Source organism: Thalassophryne amazonica, chromosome 7 (genome assembly GCF_902500255.1).
Source record: "Thalassophryne amazonica chromosome 7, fThaAma1.1, whole genome shotgun sequence".
In the NCBI taxonomy this organism is placed as follows: Eukaryota; Metazoa; Chordata; class Actinopteri; order Batrachoidiformes; family Batrachoididae; genus Thalassophryne; species Thalassophryne amazonica.
The window spans coordinates 38,254,077-38,262,382 of NC_047109.1; the positions used below are offsets into that span (position 1 = coordinate 38,254,077).

General features: G+C 37.3%; 1 long non-coding RNA gene across 1 annotated transcript; it reads left to right on the forward strand.

Moving 5' to 3' along the window:
• Positions 1–982: 982 nt before the first annotated feature.
• On the forward strand, positions 983–3,619 carry LOC117513803. Its single transcript, XR_004561720.1, has 4 exons — positions 983–992; positions 1,414–1,422; positions 2,653–2,655; positions 3,557–3,619. It is a non-coding gene; the product is annotated as an uncharacterized LOC117513803 (long non-coding RNA).
• Positions 3,620–8,306: the final 4,687 nt, after the last annotated feature.

The window sequence follows — 8,306 nt, forward strand, 5'->3', positions numbered from 1 at the left end:
AGACATAATCTAAAAAAAAAAAAAAAAAATCCAGAAATCACAATGTATGATTTTTTTTAAATAATTTATTTGTATGTTACTGCTGCAAATAAGTATTTGAACACCTGTGAAAATCAATGTTAATATTTGGTACAGTAGCCTTTGTTTGCAATTACAGAGGTCAAACATTTCCTGTAGTTTTTCACGAGGTTTGCACACACTGCAGCAGGGATTTTGGTCCACTCCTCCATACAAATCTTCTCTAGATCTTTCAGGTTTGGAATTTCAGCTCCCTCCAAAGATTTTCTATTGAGTTCAGGTCTGGAGACTGGCCAGGCCACTCTAGGACCTTGAAATGCTTCTTACGGAGCCCCTCCTTAGTTGCCCTGGCTGTGTGTTTGGGGTAATTGTCATGCTGGAAGACCCAGCCATGACCCATCTGAAGGAGGTTGTTTGCCAAAATCTTGCAATACATGACCCCATCCATCCTCCCTTCAATATAGTGCAGTCGTCCTGTCCCCTTTGCAGAAGAGCACCCCCAGAGTATGATCTTTCCACCCCCATGCTTCACGGTTGGGATGGTTTTCTTGGGGTTGTTCTCATTCTGTAAACATGGTAAGAGAAGTTGATTCCAAAAAGCTCTATTCTGGTCTCATCTGACCACATGACCTTCTCCCATGCCTCCTCTGGATCATCCAGATGGTCACTGGCGAACTTCAAACGGGCCTGGACATGTGCTGGCTTGAGCAGGGGACCTTGCTGCCCTGCAGGATTTTAAACCATGACAGCATCATGTGTTACTAATGTAACCTTTGTGACTGTGGTCCCAGCTCTCTTCAGGTCATTGACCAGGTCCTCCTGTGTAGTTCTGAGCTTTCTCAGAATCATCCTTACCCCACAAAGTGAGATCTTGCATGGAATCCCAAACCGAGGGAGATTGACAGTCATCTTGTGTTTCTTCCACTTTCTAATAAATAACCAGTTGTTGTCTTCTACCAAGCTGCTTGCCTGTTGTTCTGTAGTTCATCCCAGCCTTGTGCAGGTCTACAGTTTTGTCCCTGGTGTCCTTAGACAGCTCTTTGGTCTTGGCTATGGTGGACAGGTTGGAGTGTGATTGATTGAGTGTGTGAACAGGTGTCTTTTATACAGTTAACAAGTTCAAACAGGTGCAATTAATACAGGTAAAGAGTACAGAATAAGAGGGCTTCTTAAAGAAAAATTAACAGGTCTGTGAGAGCCAGAATTCTTGCTGGTTGGTAGGGGGTCAAATACTTATTTGCAGCAGTAACATACAAATAAATTAAAATGAAAAAAAGATGAAAATTTCAGACCCCTCCATGATTTCTAAGTGGGAGAACTTGCAGAACTGCAGGATGTTCAAATACCCCTCACTGTATATAATGACACACAAATGTTGGGGAGGTGATGGTCTAGTGGTTAAATGTTGGGCTTCACAGAGGTTCAAATCCCAGCCAGACTGGAAAATAACTGAGGGCCCTTGGGCAAAGTCCTTAATCCCCTAGTTGCTCCCAGTGTGTAGTAACCATCTTGCCTGGAAGCACCATGGCATTGGTGTATGACTGCATCTGTGTGAATGGGTGAATGCAAGGCATAATTGTAAGCACTTTTAGCTTCTGATGCAGATGGAAAAGCACTATACAAATGTAGTCCATTTACTATATAAAATCTACCTGTACATACATCAAAACTTAATTGAAAACAGAAATTAAATGAAATAAAACTAATAGAAGAATAGAATATTTCCTCAATTTAGTGATTCAGTGCGTCACCACAGGGTGCATTGGTGGCTGGTGTTCCCTCACGTCGCCTTGGTGAGTTGTACATGGATCTGTTATTCCCACTTGAATCCACCATTAAAATAGCAAAATGCTAAGACCAGAACACTCTGGTTATTCAAGTTAATGACTGTCTGACTAATCGATTAAAGTTGCTATGCTCAAAACACTGCCATGATTAATTCAATGGCCTTTGCACCCTGCACCTTATTTTGTGCTCAGATTGCACATCATATAAAGTGCTCAGTTGAGTTGGAGATGCCCCAAATGCACTTGCACACTGCTCTTTCGACTTTGCCTCAGATTATCAGTGTAGGCCTCAGAAGTTGAAAAATACGAGGACACAAAGGCACTGTTAATCAAATACAAGAATGGGTCATTTATTTTACAGCATAGGTCATAAATAGGCATTTCAATTCATTTTTAGGAAAACTCATTTGGATTAAATAGAAACTTGGGGCAACTGGGTTAATTTAAAACCAAATTCTGCTCTTTAGTCAAAGTGGCTGCTGAGATCTCAGTCTTGTTGTTTTTGGTTGTTGCTATGGTAATACTTTCAATTCTGAAAAAGTGTTACATTGCAGCCTACACACAATCTTGTATCTTGCAAACATTCTGACACCCAAAATTAAGACCATACGTCCAGACATTCCTGAGATACATAATGCACACAGAAGCACACACGGATGGAGAGACAGGTGGAACATAGTGCACAATCCATCTTTTTTTTTCCCCCTTTAAATTCATCCTTCAGACTTTGAATTAGTCATCATGCGAGTTTTGCAATCCTGCAAACTGTGAGCTGCATGCATAAAACAAGTCCAACTTAATGCTATTCTCCCCCAAAGACCAGGATATGGCTCCACTTTAACTGAAGCATGTTTATCAGAGTTTATTGGAGTTTTTTAAATATCACTCTGTTCTTCACTTTGTATTGGAGACAGAAAATACTTACAGGTTCTGTGACCGTATCCCCATCATTACGGTGTGCTCTATATTCTAATAAACATGAATTACCATATCCACTATCTTCAGTCCAAAATGCACACATCGGTGTGTACTTCACCATCATTATGTTTGACAAACATCACTAATATGATTAATGTAATCACTGTGTGCAGCAGTGAAGTCATCACTTTACTCTCTTCATCATTTCACTTCTTCCTTACAGTAAAAGCCTTGACATTATGTTTACTCTCCTAGAAGATGTATTGCTGTAGGCCGTACAGCTTACCCTTGGTCAATCTTAGTAAATGCACTCAAATAAGACTATCATTGACTGCAGCGACCGTTCAATCTTCACAGACAGCACATATTGTTTTAAGTAACAGGATTTATATCAATAACCTTTATTGCTCCAGCCAATATTCTCTTAGATAAAACAAAAGTAAAAAAAAAGGCATTCATGAGAGTGGATACCTCAGCCAAAGTGCACAATGCTATTAAAAAAAAAATAATAATAATAATAATAATACTTGTTATTCCAGACAAGAACATTTAAAGCTTGTTTGTAAAATTGTTCAAGAAATGAAGTTGTTTTAAGAATCCTTTAATTCGTATCTTTTCTAGACCAGGCTAAACTTAAGAGGTTATGTGATAATTCATGAATTTGTAAGAAGCCCCCAACCCTCATTTATTCAAATCAACCTCACACTTTAATATAATCTAGTCCAGGAAAGATGATCAAATTTCATGAAAATAATTGCATTCACATGCACTGTATCTCCCAAATCCCTATACTGGGAATGCTGGACAAGCGGCATTGTGAAGTACTGTGGCAGCTATTGATGACTGACAGTTTTTGATGCAGTGCTATCTGACAGATCAGAGATCACAGGTGTTCAATAAAATTTTTCAATTTTGATTTAATTAGCTTATAATGCGCCAAATCACAGCAAAAGGCATCTCAAGGCGCCTTACATGAAACAATTCAAAATAACATTTAAATAAATAATTTAAAATGAATAAAAAATATTTCAAATACATAATTAAAAACAGAAGTAGAAAGAATGAAACAGATAAAAAATAAAAACTATTCATAAGAAAGAGAATAAAAATAGATTTTCAGTCTTGACTTAAAAATGTCCACGGACTCCGATGTTCAGCTTATACTTGCGCCTTTACCCTTTATACACTGAAATTCTTCCAGATTGCATGAATCATTTAATGATATTATACACTGTAGAGGGAGAAATATGCAAATCTCTTCCAGTCTTTCTTTCAGCAATATTGTTTTAAAATATTTCAATTTTTTCGCATTTATTTGTTGACAAACTAGTGATCCTTTGCTTATTTTTACTCCTCAAAGACTCAGCCTTTTGTGGATACTGCTTTTCTATAAAATCATGCTTCCAATCACAAATTGACATTACCTATTTGAAATAATATGTTTTAACCTCATTACTAGCCCTAAATTGTTCTGTCCTAGCTTTTTTGGAATGTGTTGCAGGCCTGAAATGTAAAAATGGACATATATTAACAAATGAACTGAAGTTGACCTCACATAACAGAAAATATTTTGGGTTCATGCCATCTGCGATGCAACTGAAGTCAAAGTAAATGTAAGAATCATTGCTCCCGCTTCTCCCTCACTCCCACCCTATACTGTCCCAACTTTTTCTGCTTTGGAGTTGTAGGATAACTTTGCAATATATCATTTTGAAAAGTTTATAAAAGAGGCCTATAAGCTTTCCATGCAGAGAATTAATTCAGCCACCAAATGCAATGTATACTCATAAAGTACAAAACCACATCTAATGCTCATACACAAAAAGCAACGTACTAAATTGCAGTATGTTTCTTGTCACTAATACAATCCATTACATTGTAAGTTACCTATCTGAAAAACGTAATCAATGAAAATTTGACCAATACACAAAATATCATCTTCAGTTTCCTAGAAATCTAAATTAAAGTAAATTCCAATACAATGGTGCGAGGAGACCAATACTGTAACCATTCTTTACCAGCCCTGGCTGTCAACAAAGATAAATTGTTAACTTTATGGAAAAATAAAGTGTTTTTCCATAAAGTTAACAATAAAGTTTCCATAAAGTTAACAATAAAGTTAACAATAAAGTTTTCCAGGTTTGTAAGTTAACTTACAAACTTAAGTTAACTTACAAACTTAAGTTCAAACAACTTAATTCATTCAGGTTTTACCAATTGTAATGTTTTTAAGTTGGTTCAACTATTCTTTTTCAGTGTATAATATATACAGTCAAACTGTTTAAAACCATTATTTTTCTACCTTGAGGCTCAACATTCTGATCACATTTTGTTTAAATACATCCTTCAGTTTTTTTTCCATAATCCTGCTGACAATACAGCAAGTAGGTGTAACATAAATACCACAACACCTGTAGTAATCATGTCACATTATTATAGTAGAGAAGCTTGAATCTTTGACTGGACTGGGTTGCTTTATGCGAGGACGTTTCGCTGCAAATCGCAGAAGCTTCCTCAGCTAAAATTCTTGCTCTGGTCGTCTGACTTCTGTCTGACCCTTGTCGAGAAGAACAAACAGAAGCCACAAAAGCTGGAGTTTTAAACTTAACCAGATGCCTCTTACCGAGAGGCAGACTGCTATTGGCTAGTGATTGAACAATTGCTTTAATTAGCACCTATTGTGCTCTAGTTAGCACACTCCTAATGACAGGGTAGCTGTCCCTCCTAATGATTTGACTAACGCCTCTCCTGATGGCGTGAATGACTCATTTCCATGAACAAAAGACTGAAACTTGCTAAAACAAATATTCAAAATAAATAATCCATGTCTGCTACATTTAATCTGTGTGGAATTTAATAAATGCAAACCAAATTTCAGACATCTTATATATGAAGAGTTCAGATGCAAAACCCAGTAAGTGTTCTTCTCTTTAAATGGAGAAAAATGTAGTTGAAAATGGAGATTTAAAGGAAACCCTATTGGGAAATGCACAGACTTTCATCAATAAAATGAACTCAACTAAAAATTTATGGTTTTGGAGATACTGGGTTTTGCATCTGAACTCTTCATATATTACTCTGGAACAAAGAGGGCAAACAGTGTTTGACATAAGCACAACGTTAAAGAGCAAACAGGAAGCGATTGCAGCGCACAATGATTCCAACTGAAAATAATGGAGAAGCAACCTGAACTTCTTCTGGCATTTTTACATAAAACAAACACAATAACAACCTCTATAAACCCAGAGAATATATTCACAAGGGTTTTAGGCACAATATGCAAAGGGTTTCATGTTATTGTCCATGTGAAACCTGATCACAGCATCTCAAAAGCATTTCTCTTGTCGTGAATGTACTGAGATTATCCATAAAGCACTGGACACAGCATGTCCACACTAAAACCTTCTAAATTAGTGCATTACTTTAAAACTAAAACATATATCTGATATTTTCACTTTCTGAAACTTCAGGAGTGACGTTAATTTAAATAACTTGTCTGAAATTAGTTTAGTTAAAATTTTAACCATAAGTTAAAACTGTATGCCTCTGGATGACTTGGATGATATTGCCAACTAATCCTCTCTCTCTCTCTCTCTCTCTCTCTCTCTCTCTCTCTCTCTCTCTCTCTCTCTCTCTCTCTCTCTCTCTCTCTCTCTCTCTCTCTCTCTCTCCTCTCTCTCTCTCTCTCTCTCTCTCTCTCTCTCTCTCTCTCTCTCTCTCTCTCTCTCTCTCTCTCTCTCTCTCTCTCTCTCTCTCTCCCCTTTCCCCCATTTCTGTGACCAGTTCTCCTTTGTCTGCAGACGATAGAGCGGTTTTTCCTGGAACCAGCTCTCCTCTGTGTGCAGAGGATAGAACTGTACATCTACTACAAAAGATTTAACAGGTAGGTACTCAAATCATTGATGTGAGACTTCATACAACATTGTAACTGTTAAGCTTTGTTCACCACGCCTGCAAAAATATGTTAGCGGTCTAAAAATTTATCGGAAGATAATTGGTCCGCTGATGGTTTTCAAAATTACCTGAAAAGCTAATCCGATAATGAAAACATTAGCTTCGATAATTAGTGGTTAGAGGATTAGCGGACTGAAAGTTTAGCTACAAATTGCCATAAGGTTCATTTGAGATGCAAGCCTAGAGTTGACCTGTTTTTGTGAAAGAATATCCTTCTCTGCTCTACTCCACTATGACACTAAGAGTGGTGATGCAAAATGAAAAATTTGCACTCTACACAATGCTCTTGTCATTAGGATTTAAAAGAAGTAAACACAGTTAAATGGCTTCACCCAACCACTAACCATGAGTGTTAAAAAAAAAAAAAGTTGTGTTATCATTCATATTCTCTGAAAAATGTCCAAAAAACAAAAATTCTGCCAGGGTATGCAAACTTTTGAGCTGAACTGTATCCATGAATAAACTCCCATTAATGCAACATCAGAGTATGGAACAAATTTAATGGGGCTCTCTCCTCGAGTGGATAATAACAGTTAAATCATCCTGTGCCATCAGGCAGCTAATGCCAGCAACCGGGCGTTTGGGCACACTTTGGAAGCCACAAACAGAAACGACATGATTGAAAAAGAATAGATTTAAAAATATGACCTGTGAGAGGATGTAAAACAGATCAATATATCATGTCCTGGAGAGCTGCTGCCTGAACATATCAAATGACGATGTATAAATGTCAGTGCATCATAACTGTGACACATGATATGAAATATATTTAAAAAAAACCTTCTTATTGCAGAGCAGTCAGAATGAATCGCCATTTCTGTTTGCACAGCATTGCATTTTAACTGCACAACAGCAATACCTGGCTACAGTGAGCTTCCAAAGTCATTAGTGGCCTATGTTGGCTTATGTTAGAATCTCATTTACTGTTGCACTTGAGTCTGCCAGTAGTTATTGAGTAGTCAGGTAATTGATGAGGCAGTGCCACGAGGATCCTTGAGGACATTGACAGTTACAGTTGTGTCCTGTATTAAGCAGTATGCAAATTAAAACAGCTTAGACTCTTAGCACCACTGCTACTGTGATCATTCATTCCATTACCTGTAATATGCTTTTATTTTACTTGATCGATTTTTTTTTTTCCAGAATCTTGAATGCTCTGTAAAACCTATTAACCCTAAATGCCCCATCTTAACAGTCTACCCATACAGCCGTATGTAATTAGACTGTAACCTATTGGTTGTTCACCTCCACATTTCCAATCATCCATTCATCTTCATTGTCAAAATTGATTTGCAAGAACATAAATTTTGTGTAACACCAATATTATTAAAATTATGGAGCATGGTCTGAAATGCATCAAACACATCTTCTGGGATTGCCCAACTCATTTGTGCAACTCAGAAGGCACATAATGTGAGCCAAAATTTAGACTAGATTTATCTTCTTTATTAGTCATGGGCATGTTAGTGGCATAACATGAAATAGAGTGACACCTGTCATTCCCTTTAAACTACAGTGCACCAAACACAGTGCTCTGGTTTAAATAAAGCAGCAAGTTAGAGGTTTTATGGCAAGTTATTTGATCAGTGCCAACCCAAAACTGTGCAAAGTGGATAGCAGCCTCCAAAG